The sequence below is a fragment of the Pteropus medius genome, unplaced genomic scaffold (genome assembly GCF_902729225.1).
Source record: "Pteropus medius unplaced genomic scaffold, Ma_sr-lr_union100, whole genome shotgun sequence".
Lineage (NCBI taxonomy): Eukaryota > Metazoa > Chordata > Mammalia > Chiroptera > Pteropodidae > Pteropus > Pteropus medius.
Genome location: NW_024354360.1, coordinates 1,904,424 through 1,925,040, shown reverse-complemented (window position 1 = coordinate 1,925,040; position 20,617 = coordinate 1,904,424).

The following is a 20,617-nucleotide window of genomic DNA, read 5'->3' as shown; positions in this document are numbered from 1 at the left end:
ATTGCCCTGCTTTGAAGACCTTCATCTCTAAGAAGACAGGAAAGACAGTGCACAGACACATTTGTTTCATAAAATCCTGAAACTGAGGTCCAGATGGGTTAATGACTCTATAAAATTATCATTACAGTATGTATTATGTATTATTTGGTTACATAAATTAATACAAAATAATAAAATTCATGTATGACTCTAATAAAGTTATTATTTTGGAGGTTATAAAAGTTATAAGAAGATAGATATAAGAAGGAGTGCCACACTCTAAAGATAAGTGTTCAGTATCAGGGACAAGTTGGTACCCAGAATTAACAATGTAAAATGAGAAAAATGAGAAAATTCAACATTGTAAAGAATTAATGAAACCACACAGAACTAATTACTGTCTCTTAGGAGATGAAACCCTTTCTAACCTATAATAAGATGGAAATGAAGAGAGCTGTTGAATAATGAAGAAATGCTAAATGAAGCACCTTCTGATGAGGCAAAGGAGCCCACAAAGAAGGTGGAGAAATAAAGATTGGCTCTGAGCTTGGATGGGGATAGGAAGGATGTGTCTGAGAACTCTATCCTTCAATTTAAGTGCCAAGGAATCAAATGCCTGTGTTTGAATCCTAGCTTTATTTTTTACTGGTTATGTGATTATGAGAAATTTACTTAAACTCTCAGTCTAAGTGTTTCCTTCCAAAAAATAGGGCTAAAATGGTACTTTCCTCATGGAGTTATGCTGTTAATTAATAATTTAATACATTTAATGTCCTTAGAGTTAGAGTCTGGCACACAGTAAATATTCAATAATGCTAGATATTATTATTGTGATCCTGGCCCTGCTCTATATGATGCCCCAAAGAACCTATATCCTCACAATCAGAGCTTGCACTCAAGTCATGGAGAGAGACTACAGACAGACGCACCTATGATATAGCTTAAGGGAGTGATGAGTTCTGTGTCTTAGTATCCCAGAGCTTCCATAAAAAAGTACCACAAAATTAGTAGCTTAAAATAGTAGAAATTCTTGGCTCAAAGTTCTGGAAGCTAGAAGTCTAAAATCAAGGTATTGACAGGGACAACCTTCACCTGAAACCTATAGAGGAATTCGCCCTTGAATCTTATTGTCTTCTCTTGGTTTACTGGCAATATTTGATGTTCTTTGCCTTGCAGCTCCATAACTTCAATCTGTCTTCATTACCATTTGGCATTCTACTTTATGTGTCTGTCTTCTCATAGATGTCTTTTTTCAAAAAATAATTGTTTTTCAATTATAGTTGGCATACAATATTATATTCATTTCAGGTGTTCAACACTGTGATTAGACATTTATATAACTTTCATAGTGATCATCCTGATAAACCTAGTACCAATCTGACACCACACATAGTTATCACAATATTATTGATGACATTCCTTATGCTATACTTAACATCCTCATGACTATATGGTAATTACTAATTTGCACTTCTTAATCCCTTCACCTTTTGACCCAACCCCCCGACCTCCTCCCATCTGGCAACCATCAAAAGATTCTCTGTATCTATGAATTTGTTTCTGTTTTGTTTTCTGTATGTATACATTTGTTTCTATTTTGTTTTTTAGATTCCATATGTAAGTAAAATCATATGGCATTTGTTTTGCTCTGTCTGACTTACTCCACTCAGCACAATACTCTCTAGGTCCATCCACATTGTTGGAGACGGCAAGATTTCATTTGTGTGTGTGTGTGGCTGAGTAATATTCCATTGTATATATGTACCACCTCTTCTTTACCTATTTATCCATTGATGGACATCCAGGTTGCCTCCAGATCTTGACTATTGTAAATAATGCTGAATGAACGTATAGATTTACATGTCCCTTCAAAGTAAAGTTTTGGGTTTCTTCAGATAAACATGCAGAAGTAGAATTACTGGGTCCTTCTTTGTCTCTTGTTATAAACTTTATTTTATAGTCTATTTTGTCTGGTAGAAGTATTGCTACCCTGGCTTTTTTGTTTGTTTGTTTTCATTTTCATGTAATATCTTTGTCGTGTGTGTGTGTGTGTGTGTGTGTGTGTTTACTTTCAATCTCTGTGTGCCTTTCTACCTGAAGTGAATCTCTTGTAGGCAGCATATGTAAGGGCCTTGTTTTCTTATCCATTCGGCAAACCCTATCTTTTGATTGGAGCATTTAATCCATTTACATCTCAAGTAATTATTGATAAATATAAAGTTATTGCTATTTTATTATTTACATTTTTGTCATTTTTTTCCTTCTTCTTTTTCTTCTTCTTAAAAATGTCCCTCTAACATTTCTTGTATTATAGGTTTGGTGGTGATGAACTCCTTTAGTTTTTTCTTCTCTGGGAAGCTCCTTAACTGTAGTTTGATTCTAAATGATGGCTTTGCTCGGTAAAGTAATCTTAATTGTGCATCCTTGCTTTTTATCACTTTAAATATTTTGTGCCAATCTCTTCTGACCTGAAAAATTTCTATTGATAAATCAGCTAAGCCCTCTTGTAGGCAACTAATTACTTTTCTCTTTCTGCTTTTAAATTCTCTCTTTGTCTTTAGCCTTTAGTATTTCAGTAATGATGTGTCTTGGTGTGGACCTCTTTAGGTTCATTTTGTTTGGACTCTCTGCACTTCCTGGGCTTGTATTTCTATTTTGTTCACCAGGTTAGGAAAGCTTTCCAATATTTTATCTTCAAATAGGTTTTCAATTCCTTGCTCTTTCTCTTCCCCTTCTGGTATCCCTATGATGCAATTGGTATGCTCGATGCTGTCTAAAAGGCCCCTTAAACTATTCTCATGTTCTTTAAATTCTTTTTTCTCATTGTTGTCCTGATTGGATGTTTTTTTGCTACATTATCTTCTAAATCACCAATTTGATCCTTTACTTCATCTAATCTATTGTTGATTCCCTCTAATGTATTCTTTATTTCAGTTATTATATTCTTAATTCCTGACTTTTTTTATGTTTACTATCTTTATTTTTATGCTTTCTATCTCCTTGTTAAAGTTCTCACAGAGCTCACCTACTCTTCCCCTAAATTCATTGAGTATCCTTATAACCAGTATCTTGAATTCTGCATCTGATTGATTACTTGTCTCTATTTTGTTAAGTTCTTTTTCTGGAGCTTTGTTCTCTTCTTTAATGTAGGACATGTTTCTTTATCTCCCCATTTTGGCTGCCTCCTGTGTTTGTTTCTATGTATTAGGTAGGGCTGTTATTTCTCCTGGTATTAGTAGACTGTCTTATATAGTAGATGTCCTGTGGGGCCCAGAAAAGTTTTTAATTTTAATGAAGTCCAGCATATCAATAATTTCTTTCATGGATTATGCCTTTGATTTTCTATCTAAAAAGTTGTCACCATACTTGAGGTCATCTAGGTTTTCTCACTTAGGTCTACGATCTATTTTGAGGTAATTTTTATGAAGGTTTATTTCTAGATTCATGTTTTTACATATAGAAGTCCAATTGTTCCAGTACCACTTGTAGAAACAATTTTCTTTACTCCATTGTATTTCTTTTACTCCACTGTCAAAGATCAGTTATTATATTTGAGTGTTTATTTCTGCACTCTATTCTGTTCTGTTGATCTATTTTTTTTTTAAATTCTTTTGCCAATACTGTACTGTCTTGACTGTTGTAGTAAGTCTTTAAGTCAGATTGTGGCAGTCCTCCAACTTTTCTCTTCCCTTGCAATATTGTCTTGCCTATTCTGAATCTTTCGCCATTCCATTTAAACTTTAGAATCGTTTTGTTGATATCTAAATAACTTGTTGGGATTTTTATTGTGATTGGGTTGAATCTATATATCAAGTTGGAAATAACTGACATTTTGACAATATTCTATCTTCTTATCCATAAACATGAAACAACAACTCTCCATTTATTTAGTTATGCTTTGATTTCATTCATTAGAGTTTTGTAGTTTTTCTCATATAGATTTTGAACATGTTTTGATAGATTTATAGCTAAGTATTTAATTTTTGATTGCTAATGTAAATGTTTTTAATTTCAAATTCCACTTTGAATATATTCACCCACTACTTTCTGACCTCCTAAATTTCTGTTGAAAATTTTGCTGATCCTTGAATGTGACTAGTCGCTTCTATCTTGCTGCTTTCAAGATTCTGTCTTTGGCTTTGACTTTTAACAATTTGATTATACTTTCTTTTTGCATGGGTTCCTTTGGATTTATCTGACTTGGAGTTCACTGAGCTTCATGGATGTTTATTATCACATCTTTCATCAAATTTGGGAAGTTTTCAGATGTTATTTCTTCAAATATTCTCTTCTCTTTTCTCTTCTTCTTCTGGAACTAGATGATGTCCTGTAGGTCTCTTAGGCTCTGTTCACTTTTCCTCTCTATCTTTTTCCTTTCTGTTCCTCAGACTCAATAACTGTTTTCTTTTCAAGTCACTGATTCTTTCTTCTGCCTTCTCAAATCTGCCTCTGAATGCCTCTAGTGAAAATTGCACAATTATTATGCCTTTTAGCTACAGAATTTCTTTTTGGTTTCATTTTAGGTTTTCTGTATTTTATTACTATTTTCATTTTGCTTATATATTGTTTTATCGAGTTTCTCCACATCTTCGTTTAATTCTTTGAGCATCCTTAAGAGTTGTTTTAGAGCTTTTGTCTGGTTGATCTGCCATAAAGTTTTTTTTCAGGGACACAGTCTGTTGATTTTTTTATTTGCTTTGAACAGGCCTTACTTTCCGGCTTTCTCGTATGCCTTGTGAGTGATTTTTTGTTGTTGTTTTTGAAAAGTGGTCATTTGAATCTAATACTGTAGTATCTCCAGAAATCAGATGCTCCCCTCTCTTCAGGTTTTTTTTTTTTTAAATGTGGTTTGAAAAAAAATTTTATAAGCTGTCTCTGTGTCAAGGACCAGCCTGTTGTATAAACAATAGGTCTTAGGTCTCTTCTGATCTTGTGTCTTTTCCTGTGCAACGGTATCCACTTTCTAATTTTTTCTGGATATGTAGTTGTTTATGAATTTTTTAGTCTTTAATGTCTGGCTCCAGGTGGGGGTTGGGGGGAGGGTAAAAGGAGTAAAAGAGAGAAGAGAAAAAAAGAAATTGGCTCTTTAAATCCCCTAAAATTCACATCAGCTAGAGGGAAAGAGGTTTGCAACAACAGAATAGGTGCAGTAACAATGCCCACCCTCCTTTTTGTCTTTACCTGTGTGATCAGATGCAGCAAATAGCAATCATAGTAGAAATCTGCAAAATTTGGAGGGCAGGTGATTTTTTTTTTCCGACTCTGACTCCCATAAGCTGTGAGCAAGCTTGTTCAGGAACACGTGTCCAGCTGCCTGCTACATGACTGAAGGTGGAGGATGTGTAGCTGCTACTGTGCTTAAAGTGAAAATCGACCAAATTAATTGCCAATTTATCATCTAAGCCTTCACCTGGATATTATAAATCTTCATTAGACTACAGAGTTTTAAAATAGTTATATCAAACAGATCCTGCCAGTATAACTTTGTGCAGGTGATGAGGCAGGTTCTTCCTACTCAACAATCTTCCCCACATTTAATATTATTCTTGATATAGTTTGTTACATTTGTCATTTTAATTTATTGTGGTTTTTTATATCTCTTTCGTGTGTGTTTCTCTGTTCCTCCTTTACAACTTTTTAGCATGAAGTGAATAGTATCTAGTGTAACATTTTAAGTCCTTTAGTCATTTTTTTTTACTATATTTTTTACTTACTTTCTTATTAGTTGCTTTAGGGCTTACAGTATACATATTTGCACCCCCCACTCCCAGATTTATTGAGTTAAATCACCATATAACATTATATTCATCCAAAGTGTATAATGCAATGATTTGATATATGTATATACTATGAAATTATCACCACAATAAGTTCAGTTAGCATCTATCACCTCACATAGTGATGAGAACTTTTAATATTTACTCTCTTAGTAACTTTCTAATATACAACAGAATGTTGTTAACTATTGTTACCATACTGTACCTTATATATAAATGGAATATTACTCAGCCATAAGAGGAGATGAAATACTGCCATTTGTGACAACATGGATAGATCTTGAAATGATTATGCTAAGTGAAATAAGCTAGACAGAAAAAATTGAAAACCACATGATATCATTTATATGTGGGATATAAACCTAAAAGCAACAAATAAACGGGACAAACAAACAGAAACTCATGGACATGGACTATAGGCTAGTGGTTATCAGAGGGGATGGGGAGAGAAGGAGGAGGTAGATGGTGTAAAAGGGGTCAAATTTCTGGTGACAGAAAGAAATCTATGGGCGGTGAACACACAATGCAGTGTATATATATATATATATATATATACACTGCATATTCAGGAGTACAATTTAGCATATATGTATTATATATCTATGCCTTATATATATATTTACATATATGCTTTATATATATATGTATATGCCTTACTGCTAAATATATATATAAAATATATATAACGCATATATATATTATGCCTTATATATATATAATATATATATGCCTTATATATATTTTATATATATATTTAGCAGTAAGGCATATGCATATATATATGTGTATATATATATGTGTATATGCATATATATATGTGTATATATATATGCATATGCCTTACTGCTAAATATATATATATATACACATATATATATATGCATATGCCTTACTGCTAAATAGTACTCCTGAAACTTACTATATTTTGTTAACCAATATCACCATAATAAAAATAAATAAATAAAAATTTAAAAAAGAAAAAAATATATACCCGGAAATTATCCATCTTATAACTTGAAGTTTTTACCTTTTGATCTCCTCTACCCATTTACCCAAACCCTACTATCACCACCTGTTTTAACCACAAATCTGGTTTCTATATTTATGAAGTTTGTCCTTTTAGATTCCATATATAAGTGAAAGCATACAATATTTGTCTTTCTCTGTCTAACTTATTTCACTTAGTGCAATGCCCTCAAGGTCCATCCATGTTGCAAATGGCAAAATTTCCTTCTTTTTTGTTACTGAAAATAGTAATGTTTGTGTATGATGTTAGCTATGAGATTATACCATATGGGGTCTTTACTATGTTGAGGTTCATTTCCTCTACACCCACTTATTGAGAGTCTTTATCATAAATAAATTTTGAATTTTGTCAAATACGTTTCCTGCATCTGCTGAGATGACCATAGGACTTTTATCCTTTATTGTAGGAATGTGGTATATCACATTGATTGATTTGCAGATGTTGAATCATCCTTTTATTCCTGGAATAAATACCACTTGTACCTATTATACAATCCTTTTAATATATCATTGAATTTGGTTTGCTACTCTTTTGTTGAGTATATTTTTCATCTATATTCATCAGGGATATTGAACTGTAATTTCTTTTCTTGTGGAGTCCTTGTCTGTATTAGGATAATGTTGGTCTTGTAAAATGAGTTTGGAAGTGTTTTTTCCCTTCTATTTTTTGGAAGAGTTTGAGAGGAAGTTGTATTAATTCTTTTAATATTTGGTAGAGTTCTGCAGGGAAGTCATCTGGTCTCAGCCTTTTGTTTTTTGGAAGGTTTTTGATTACTAATTTAATCTTCTTTCTAATAATTGGTCTGTTCAAATTTTCTGTTTCTTCCTGACTCAATGCTGGTAGTTTGTACATTTCTAAGAATTTATCCATTTCTTCTAAGTTGTTAAATTTATTTGGATATAATTGTTCATAGAAATCTCTTATGTTTCATTGTAATTTCTCTTCTTATGTTTCTAATTCTATTTATTTAAGTCTCTTTTCATTTTTGGTGAGTCTAGATAAAAGTTTGCTTTGTTTTTCTTTTCATAAAAACAAGCTTTTAGTTCTATTGATCTTTTCTATTGTTTTTTAGTTTCTTTTTCTTTTTTCTTTCCTCTACTAACTCTAGGCTTAGTTTGTTCTTTTCATTCTAGTTTATTGAAGTGTAAAATTAGTTTTTTTGAGATTTTATTTTGTTTCTTAATGGAGGTATTTATCCATATAAACATATCTCTGAGAACTGCTTTTGCTGCTTTCCATACATTTTAGTATGGTGTATTGCCATTTTCACTTGTGTCAAGATATGGTTTGATTTCTCCTTTGATCCATTGGTTGTTCAGTAGCATGTTGTTTAATTTCCACATATTTGTGAATTTTCCAGTTTCTTCTTGTATTTGCATTTTAGTTTTATACGATTGTGTTTGTACGATCTGCTTCCCCACTTGGCAAGATCTCTGAGCCCCTGTTTAAATAACACTACACTTCTTTCAGAGTGACACACTGCTTTAACAGTAATGTGTTGAAATGGAGTTACAGCTTCTTATCTTCTCAATTTGCCTTTCCCAGTGTGGAATCTCCAATCTACAAGTGAGCTAGGTTGAGGATGACCAAGTCCCTAGTGCTCTTGGTTTATCATTCTGGATATTGCAAGGCTGGGAGTAGGAACGAAGCCCCAACCTTTCAGACATATAGCTTGAAATTTAGCCATCTAACATGGAGCTAGAAAAAATAAGAAATGCCATTAGCCTGCCCTTCCAAGAAGACACTGCTGTCCTTGACTCAAAACTAGCAGGAGAAGGTGCCCTGTCTTTTCAGCCACACCTGTTCAGAATGAAGCTTCCATTATGCTGAGCTGAAGGTGAAAAAGGGAGAAAGCAATCATAGGTAAAGCGCTACAGACTCTTGCTCTTCCTATTGAAATCTGGTAGATATTCTTGAATAAATGCTTTTTTTTATGTTGACTTGAGGACAATTTTCAGACACTTGAAGTCATTTTTCCTTTTAAAAAATATTCCCACTCATTACAGTTGATTCATTTGAGAGTAGGGCCATGGAGCTCTTCATACTGTCATGTAAATTGTCTTCTGTAAATAAGTGTTTTTAAACTATAAAAGGGGGGGTCTACACTATGACACTTATTTGCTTATAGATATAGTTGTCTTGAAACTAAACATAATTAGAAAATTCTTGTAGCTGATGCTGTGCATAATAAGACTCATTAAATGAGAAGCTGCTCCCTTAGGCAATACAAATCCAAGCATGGGGGTAGGTGAAGAATGACAGGTAAGCTCTGTAAACAGCTAGAGTGAATTATTTGGCCAGAATCTACATGTTTTGTGAAAAACTGAGGTTAGCAGGGAAACATCCTTTAAAGAAAAAGAGAACAAGAATTCCAGAAGGGGTAAGCAAAATTACTAAGAACTTTGTAAAAGTTGAAGTCATGTTGTATATTTACATTTCAATGATGTAAGCACCCAGGCTCACATTCCTATTTCAAATGTGCATGACTGTTTTGTTTTAATATTCCCATTTTTGTTTCACTGTCCACTGTGGCCTTTGGTTTGGAATGTTTCTTTAGAAACATTTAATATAGATTAAAGTACAGAGAATATTATAGCAATCATCCTTACATGTATCACATAGAAGTATTTGTTTTAGATCTTTACAAAAGAAATATGGTATAATAGATACACTATAAAATAGTTTTATTTTTGTCTACAGTCCAATTTCTCTTCCCAGAAAAAAAATCGAGATCATAAATTTGATATGTATTCTTTTCTCTATGTATATCTGCATACATACATACACACATGACATGTACACACAAATCTATATAGGTTTACCAAGATTATATTTACAATTTTATGTCTTTCCTTGTTTTTGAATGAGTAAAAAATCAAATAATTTCCAGAAATTGATATGTGTGACAGAAAGATGGTAGTTCTATTGATGTCAATGGAAAGAATAAAGAAAAGTTACATTTGGAAGGACGACATGGAGCCCTATCTTCAAGTTTTAACTGCTTCTAAGGCATTCATCAGGTAATTATATATATTTATATTTGTATACACATATCTAAATCTGGGAAAAAAGGTCTATGTGAAGAGTTTCAATTTTGTAAACAAAAAATAGGGGATTATAAAAATAATAAAAATGAATGAAAAATAGTTTGAGATGGAAATTTCCTAAACCTCAAAAATGTTTAGACCAGATACTTATTATAAATAAAATGTTAAAATAAAGTATTATATATATTTCTAATAAAAAGGAACAAGTAAAGGATGACTTCTATCTCAGCTAATGATCGATATACAACATACTGGAGATGGTAACTATGACAATAAGACAAGAAACAAATAAGAGGGTGAATATTGGGTAGGAAAATACAAAACTGTCATTAGTTATAGACAATAGAATATTATATGAGAAAAACCTCAGAGATGAACGGAAAATGAACTAGTTCCATAAGATGGTTAGATATACAACCAATATGCAACATTCCATATCTTTCTTACTACTCAAGAGTAACAAATTTCAAAATATACTAATGTAAGACTAATAGACCATATGTAAATTAGCAATAACAACAACAAAAAACTAAGGTACCTGGAAAGTAACTTAGCCAATGAATGTATGGAGAAAATTATGAAATTATACTAAACGAGCTGTGATAAAATTTAAATCAATCCAGAAACATACCAAACACTTGTTTCGGAAGGTGGGAATTTTCCTCATATTGATTAAGTTAATGCAATTCTTACAAAAATCTCAACAGAATTAAATTTTTTAAAAATTATTAGTTTCAGGTATACAGTACATTGATTAGACATTTATATAGTTTATGAAATGATCCCACAAATACTCTATCACCCATCTTGCTCTACACATAGCCATTACATTAATAATAACTACATTCCTTATGCCATACTTCCCATCCCCATGACCTTCTTCCAACTATGTTCCTCTTTAACTTTTCACCCTTTCTCCCAGGCCCAACCCACCTCCCCTCTGGCAGTCACCAGAATGTCCTCTGTATTTGTGAGTCTGTTTTCATTTAGTTTGCTCTTTTTGTTCCTTAGATTCCACATATAAGTAAAATTATATGGTATTTACCTTTCTCTGTCTGACTTATCTCACTCAGCATAATAACCTTTAAGTCCATCCATGTCATTGGAAATGGTAGGATTTCATTTTTTATGGCTAAGTAATATTCCGTTGTATATATGAACTATAACTTCTTTATCCAATTATCTGTTGATGGGAGTTTAAGTAGCTTCCATATCTTGGCTATTGTAAATAGTGCTTCTCTAAACATAGGAGTGCATAGATCATTACAAATTAATGTTTGGGTTTTCTTTGGATAAATACCCAGAATATTGCTATTAGTAATTTTTTTGTATATATCCCTTTGGGCAAGGAGAACAAAAGAAAAAATAAACAAATGAGACTACATCAAACTAAAACGTTTTTGCACAGCAAAGGAAACCATCAACAAAAAAACAAATAGAATGGGAAAAGATATTTGCCTATATACATCTAAGCAGTTAATATCTAAAATTTATAAAGAACTCCTATAACTCAGCAACATAAAAACAAACAATCCAATTTAAAAATGAACAAAAGACATAAGTATTTCTCCAAAGAAGAAATACAGATGGCCAATAGACACATGAAAAAAATGCTCAAGATAATTAATCATTGAAGAAATGAAAATTAAAGCCACAATGATATTTCACCTCACCTGTCTAGATGGTTATCATCAATAAACCAAAAACAATACGTATTGGTGAGGATATGGAAAAAAAGGAACATTTGTACACTGTTGGTGGAATTGCAAATTGGTACAGCCACTCTGGAAAACAGTTTGGAGCTCCTCAAAAAATTTAAAATAGATCTACCTTTTGGCCCAACAACTGTACTTCTGGGTGTTTACCCAACAGAATTTTTTAATGGACCTTGAAGACTAATTTAATCGACCATGAAAGTTAACATGGAAAGAGAAATGCTTACTTACATACTTATTAAGAAAATTATATAAAAGAAAACAATAAGACAAAATTTTTTCCAGGTAAAAAGTATACCAAAAAACAATTATAATTAAAATAGTGGTTATTGGTTTCATACACATAATTCACTGTTATAAAATAGAATCTAGAAATATATGTAAATAATGAAAGAATTTAGTTTCTGATTTAATTGACATTGGAATCAACGAGAGAAGCAGTGGACACTTTAATAAATGATGTTAGAATAACTAAATGTTTAACTGTCTAAAAAATAATATTAGATCTTTGTCAGAAATCGCATATATATTTAAAAAATCTTTTGAAGTCTCTACAAATACAACAAGATCTCAACAAAATACAGATAAAATATATGAAAAGATCTTTTAGAAAAGGAATACAAATGACACATAAAGATGTGCAAAAATAATTTACAAGCAAGTAAATTTTAAAACAAAATTTAGTTAATTATGGTCTACTAGATTGATGAGATTATACTATTTTTTAAAATTAGTAAGAATGAAAATTTGTGAGAGTATAAAATGGTAACTTTTTAAGATAGCTATATCTTTAAAAAGTTACCATTTTATACATATATAAAAGATAAATGAATAAATACACATATATTAATGAATACACATATAATAATAAATATTATATATAAATGTTAGATATGTGTATAGTATGTGTGTGTATATATGTGTGTGTGTGAGTATATATATATATATATATATACCTAAGAGATTGCATATATATATATATACTCACACACACACACATATATATGACCTTAGAACAATTCTACTTTTAGAAGTGCATATTAAAAATATTCACACATGTGTACAGATACACATATACAAAGGAATCATTACATTTTTTAACGTGTTTGGATCCAGACTCAGTATGTTGAGCAAAAAATCACTTAGAAGAAAACTTACTTCTTAAAAACCATTAAATTGCCAGTAACTAATGAATGTTGCTGTGTCTTAATTAGAAACAGATAGCCAGAAAATAGAGCTTCATGTTTTTTTGTTGAGTCCAAATGAAACTATCATTAAGGGTTATGCTATTATGATGTATTAAATGTATTTAAATGCTTACTCATGCTGAGGAGAATGTCTCCTTATCTTCTGGCACAGGGCTGGTTCAGCTGAACATACTTACAAGTCTTGGCATGCAATCTCTTAGGTAAACTTCCGACCGACAAAGGATCTCTCCAGCCAGAGACCTCCACGCAACATCCTTGTAAATATATAGCAAAACAAAGGGGGTGTCACCTCTGGAACCCTTTCTAAGGTGTGGCCAGACGTATTAGGCCCCCACGTATCACTCTGTGGGATAATGAGAAGTGAAGTATCGTGCCAAGTTTTCTCAAAACATTAAATTTTATATTGCATTGTATATGAGCACTGTGAGTATCCAGGTCTTTCATATAACATACATTCAGTGAGATGAGATGATCCAAATTCATAATGTACATGGAAACTCTGAGACAGAAAGAAGGATCAGTTTAACTAATCTTCATATTTTCATTAAAGGAATAACTCTCTCTCTCTCTCTCTCTCTCTCTTTCCCCTCTTTCTTCCCACCCCCACTCCCTTCCTGCACCTCTTGCTGAGGGGCATACAGCTAAAATAAAATGAGTTGAATGCACACTTATGATGAAGCTCTACTATTCAAGTATGTTTACAAAAGCATAATTTGAAATTTAAAAAATGTGAAACAACCTAAACATCTATCAATAGAATATGTTCAAATCATGTTAAATACATATTATGAAATCTTTATGTGGTCATTAAAAGGAAAGTTATAACCAGAAAATGACAGAGTATGCTTTCTAATGTTAAGTGTAAAAAGCAAATCTTGGAGAAAATGTATAATATATTCACACCTTTATTTAAACATGTAACTATATATGTACAAAGGAAAATTAGACCATCATTAACTGTGAGCAGTGTAGCATGAGGGAAATTATGGCAACAAAAGAGCATGAGTGACCCAGGCACGCTGCACTGAACTATCCTAGAAGAAATTTACTGAGACCATGTGTCTGCAGATGAAACAGGTGTTACAGACAGATACCTAAACTCCCTCCCTCATTCGTGGAGGCAAAGCTGTTTAGTGTCCCCATACCACATGCTTTAAGAGATAAAAGAAGTCTTTTAAATTCAGACTAGTCCAGGAATATTTGCAGAAATTGGACTTTTTCTGATTTACCAACCATGATACAATTAATATTCAAGAAATAGAACAATTTTCATATTTTTAGTGGAATGTTACAATATCTAATTTATTGCTATGCTGTCTATACTTTTTGACTCAACATTAGTCAGCATCATTTTAGAATATGATATTATTTTTTGTATGCATTGTCATTACATAATTGCCATAAATTCTATTTTACGATGCTCTATAGGTTGATAAGGTGCTGTATAGGTCATTATCCTCAGACTGCTTGGATTGTTTCCCCATTCTCAATTATTTTTCTTAGAAATACCTAGAAAAACATATATATGGATAAAAAAATAAAGAGATTGGGAAAAATATTGCATTAAAGTGATAAAAGTTAAGGGTAATCTTTCAAATTGTTTATTTTTATATTGTTTATATGTTATTTTTTAAATATAAGAATAAAGAAATTTGTACATTTTGTTAGATAAGGAAGTGCACTGGTTCAAAAGCAAGATAGTTGTAACCTTTCTAATCATGTACTCTTTATTTTTACTGAAAGCATTGTTGATTAGAAAAAGAATTCCCCACATCCTGTTAGACAAGCAAGAATAACCTTCCTTTTAAGAATCTGTAATATATTAGTATATATTATTTTCTGCACAGATGTGAGTTCTCCCCAATTTACCAATGATCTTGGACAGAAAACTAATGCATTAAATTGGGGGAATAATAAATAATAATTATGTCTGCCCCTTCTGAGCTGGATACAATTGAAATATAGAACACAAGAGAGAGACACACCTTGAATTCAAAACATGTCTTATTACCAATAAACATACTGTTTAAAACAAGAGAGTGGCTTTTTATTTTCAAACAAGTTGGACTTAAACACATGCAGTCGATCACAGCACAGATGGGGAACCATGGGCCAAACTCGTTGCAGAGTGAGGCAACAGAGAATAGGCTGGCTCTCAGAGCGAGGACCCCAAGAGGTCCTGAACCAAGGGTGTTCTTTCTCAACTCACTAATCAAATCAATCCTCTTCCTCCTGAGTGAAAGTGGAGAGAAGTTGGTGTTCCTCCCTTAGCGTGTAGTGTGAATCCATTCCCTCTTTGATACACGAGGAAATAAAATTAGTGGTATCCTAGACAGGCATAGAGTCATTAAAAGAACACTTACAGAATCTTCCTGTGATATATGATACATTTTATTCCTCCTCCTTTCATTCTACACACCCAGTTCAGCATAAAGTCCATTCTATTACACTACCATTCTGTCCCAGCTGTTGTTTTCTCTCACCTGAGCTCTTGGAATAACATTTTCCCACCCATATTACCTACAATGCAGCCAAAGAGAACTTTTAAAATAGCTAGATGATATAACTCCCCTAGTCAAAGTTCTTCAGTGGCTGCCAACTGCTTTTAAATAAAATCCAATTACATATTCTTGTTATTTACATTCTTACTCTGCGTGAATTGGTGCCTGACTTTTCTTCAATCTCATTAACAATCTCTTCTCTTTTTCCTAAGAAACACTGGCCTTCTTTAACTCCATTGAGCACACCAAACTCATCCCTGTGTTGGGGACTTCGTACTAGCCCTGCGTTCACTTTGAATGCTCTCCCAGTTATAATTACCTTCTGGGCATTCAGATCTCAACTTGGATCACAGTTCCTTAGAGAGTTCTTACTGATCTGCTCAATTTAAAGTAAACACTCTGATGAATCTCTAACACATTCTCCTATATTAACACTTTGTACACTTAGAGATATCTGATCATTTTCTTGTTATTTGTTTTTTTGCCTCATCTCCCTAATTAAATTTAAAGTCTATAAGATCAGGAAGCCTTTCATGTATTGTCCTTGCTGAATCTCCAGCTCCTAGAACACTACCTGGCATAAAGTAGTTTCTCAAAAAAGTTTAACATATTAAAAAAATTTACCTTTGTCTCTACCCCCACCTGCAACAACAAAGTAGATAGAGTGACAATATTTGCTGCTTGATGAGGTTTAAACCCCTGAGGAGTTAGAGTAATGGAAATAAAAGGATATGAGAAGTATTCTAAATATTTAAATGGTTCAGCTTAGAGTTTTATTAAAGGGTAAGAAGAAAGAGGCCAATAATAAATGAAGATTTAAATTTAATCTTGGATGACAGAATTATTTGTGTTGGAATTGTGAATACACTGTTTTGTGCATTTAGACAGGATTCAGAATTTAATGGTGTAATCCCTTCTTCACTACAAAAGCTAAAAGTGTTTTTAGTAACACGCTAACTGAGGAAATATGATCAAAAGTAAAATTGGTAGTGATAACCAATTACTCTAGACATGATTCTTTTCCTCTTATATTCTGATTAGTGATCAACTTTAGGAATTATCTAACAATCATTTTTCTTTAGAGTCATTATGGATTCCTTTTTATTCGCAAAAAAATAATGATGTCTTTTCTCCACACAGCCTAGTTGGAAAAAAAAATACTTCTAATTCTACTAGTTAGAATAGCCCCATTCCTCTCAGGCCCTCCCTTTTGCAGCTATAAAATCCTAGACTTAACACAACAGCAAGCATGGGAAGATTCTGAAAGGTGGAGAGAAGAAGGTGCACAGCCTGAGCTTCCTTATTGCCTCCCATATATCCAGATGGGGTTCTGGAGAACCTCTGACCTAGAATTATCAAAAGGCATAAGCAATAAAGTTCCAAGAAAGGCATGCTACCCTCAGCCAAAAGACGTGGAAAAGGATGGCCTAATGACAGAAAATTTGTTTGAAATATCAGTCCAACTCCAGCCAAACACCAACATAAAAGCCACCCCTAGATGCATGGTTTCACAGAATTGATCGTTTGTAAAGTTGATCTTTCACCCCAGGTTGGTCACATGGAAGTGAGTGGTGTTCTCATCCCTCTTCCAGGTATCCAGTGATATCTGAAAGTGGAGCAGGGACCTGATCATTTATCTCCCATGCAGCACAGACAGGTGGTATTCACTTTCCTCCAGCAGGGCAGTGTCACTGGGGTCCAGGGATAAGCTGAGCTCCCACTTCATCCACCAGCAAATGGATTTATCAAGACCACATGGCAAGACTAGTCCCCACTAGGATTCACACCCCACCACAATGCCCATAGTTCCTGAAACCAGTTGTTTGCTGAGTTTCTACTCTTACTTGCTATTAATAAGACTGACAAAGTGGTATAATTTAGGGTTGATAAATAATCCACTTTCTCCCCACTACTGATATGAACAAGGTCCAGTGGGAGCAGAAACTCCATGCATACTGGGTAGAGACAAGACTGAATCAGGCCATCTGGAATAAACCCTGCCAGATTGCACTACGGTTCTTTCCAATCTGATGTCAGTGGGCACCAGTGGTAAATATCCCAACCCTGCACCTAGTAGGCAGGGTAGGAGGTGCAAAGTAGGTAGAGTGGTTGACATTCCTTTTCTGTTCTTCCCTTAGGTCAAAGGAGTCCAGTGATAGAAGCTAAACTTCCACTCCACCTTATGAACTGAGATAGTGTAACTCAGTAATCCTCTTTGACTGGGGTGCTTTCCATAAAGGCCAGCTAGCCGAATCTACATACCATGATGCCCTATGGCTATATTTCAACCAGACTGCCACTTAAAATATTGGATGATAAAATAGAGAGAGTTTTAATATAATGTCCAAAATGTGTAGAATATGTTGTAACAATCTTTTGTTATACCAAGAACCAGGAAAATGACAATATGAATGAGAAAAAAAATTAACATATATACAACACTGAGATGAATCAAATGTTGGTATTAACTGAAGAGAAATTTAAAACAACAATCATACAAATGCTTCAACAAACAATTATGAATTCTTTTGAGACAAGTGAAAAGAATAGAAAATCTTAACATAGAAATAGAAGCTGTGAAGAAGAACTAAAGATAATTATAGAACTGAAAAATATAAGCACCAAAATGAAAAATTCACTGGATGGTATTAATAGTAGGGTGGAGAAATCACAAGAGGATAAATCTTGAGAACAGATCCATAACATTTATCAAATCTAAAAAGAGAGAAAATAGCCTGAAAAAAAAATGAACAGTATTGAGTATCTGTGGAACAATAACAAGAGTTAACATTTGTATTATCAGAAGCCCAGAAAGAGACAATGGGATTGAAAAAGTATCCTAAGAAGTGATGGCTAAAATATCCCCAAATTTGGAAAGCCATAAACCTTTAGAGCCAAGAAGTATGGGCCAGATGGGATATCTCCAAGATCTACACAAAGAGACATCATAATTAAAATCTTGAAAACTAAAAACAAGTAAACAAACAAACATTTTTGAAAACAGCCAGAGAAAAATGACATATTACTTATATGGGAACAACAATTCAAATGCTAGTCAATTTCTCATCTGAAATCATGGATGCCAGGAAGAAATGGCATAGTTTTTAAGTTTTGAAGAAAAAGGATTGTTAATCATGAATTCTGTATCTGGTGAGAATATCTTTTAGGAATGAAAAGGAAATAAAGACATTCTCAGATTAAGGAAAATTTAAGAGAGAATGTTGTTGGCCAACCTACCTGTAAAGAATGGCTAGAACATCTCTAAACAGAATGATATCATAATGAAACTTTAGAAACAAAAGAAAAACAGCATGGGTAAAGATAGAGATAAATATAAAAGAAAGTCTTTCTCATGAGTTTCTTAATTCATATTTAATGGTTGAAGCAAAAATTATATAATCTGATGTGGTGCTCAATGAATGTAAAAAAAGTACTTAAGGTGACCGATTATATTTAAAAATTGTGGAGAGCAAAAAGAAGACCTAAATGGAGTAAAGTTTCCACACTTCACTTAAAGTAATAAAATGTTGATATCTGTGTGTGTGTAGATATAGATACATAGAACATATTCAGAGTAACTGCTACAAAAACTATTCAAAGAGATACACACAAAAACACTATAAATAAATTAAGATAGACATCTATAAAATATTCAGGTAACCCACAGAAAGGCAGGAAGAGAGAAACAGTGACATAGGTAACAAAGAAGAAACATATGATAAAATGACAGACTGAAATCATAACATATTAATTTTTGTCCTATGTATGAATAGGATAAATATACCAATTAAAGGATTAATTGAGTATATAAAAATGATTTAACAATATGTTATCTACAAAAAAAATCACTTAAATACAAGGTCATGGTTAATTGAAAGTAAAAAGATGAAAAAAACTATACTATGGATACATTAACAAAAAACAGGTAGAAGTAGTTATGTTAATACCAAATAGATTTCAGAACAAAGAAAAATACTACAGATAAACTGGTTCATTACATTATACATTACATCTATGTCTATATATCCTAAATATATAGCACTAAACAATAAAGCCTCAAAATAAAAGAAGGAAACACTGATGCAGCAGAGAGGAAAAATAAACACACTCACAATCATGAGTGGAGATTTATTCAATCTACCCATAGCAATTAATAGCAATATTTAACAAGAGGAATACAGAAAAATTGAATAACTCAGCCAAAAGCACCTAATAGATATATATAGAATATTGTACAGTGTGTGTGTGTGTGTGTGTGTGTGTGTGTGTGTGTGTGTGTGTGTTTATGTGCGTGTTTCAGGGCCCAACACTCACCAAGATAGCTCATGTCTTGGGAAATAAAAAAAAGCACAACGAATTTATAGAGAGTGAGAGTACACATATTATATATTGTATAGCATATGTCCTCTGATTATATTTGAATCTAATTAGAAATCAACAGAAAAAAACATACAAACTCAAAACTTTGAAAGTAAAAACTACATTTGTAAATAATACACCAGTCAAAGAGGATGTCTCAAAGAAAATGTTTAAAATAAAACTGAATTAAAATTAAAGTATAATATTTTCAAATATGTAAGTGCCACTAAATCAAGGATAAGAGGAAAATTTATAGTACCACATTCCTTAAGTGGAAAAGCAGATCTTCAATCAATCATGTAAGTTTCTAATGCAATAAACTAGAAAAAGAAGAGCAAAATAAATCCAAAACATATATAAAAAAAAGGAAATAATAAGGAAAAAAGTAGGAATCAATGAAGTTAAAAATAGAAAGTCATAGAGTAAATCAATGAAACAAAAAGCTGGTTGTTTGAAAAAAAAATCCACAAAATCAACAAATATTTAGCAAGGCTGACAAAAAGAAAAGAGAGCGAGAAAGAGAGAAAAGAAAAAATATAAATTACTGATTTTAGGATGAAATGGAATATCAGTACAGGCAGATGTCAAAAGGATGAGAGAATACTCTCTAATTCAACACATGTAAATTCAACAACTTTGATGAAATAGAACTACTCAAAAAAGCACAAACTATCACAATTCACCAAATATGAAAAAGATTTCTATCTCCCAAAAAATAATAAGAAAATTAAATTCATAATTTAAATATTTCTCCTAAAAGAAATCTTCAACCAAGTGGTTCCAAAAATTAAAGAACATGAATTTTACACAATCCATTCCAGAAGACAGAGGAAAAAAAAATCACTTACTGATTCATATTATGCCAACATTACCCCTGAACAAAAAGATGACAAAACAGTACCAAAAAAAGTATTAATATTTTTATGAATGTATGCAAAAATGCTCAACAAAATTGCTGACTCTAGCAATGTATATGTAAAAAAAGGTATACACCATAACCAAGT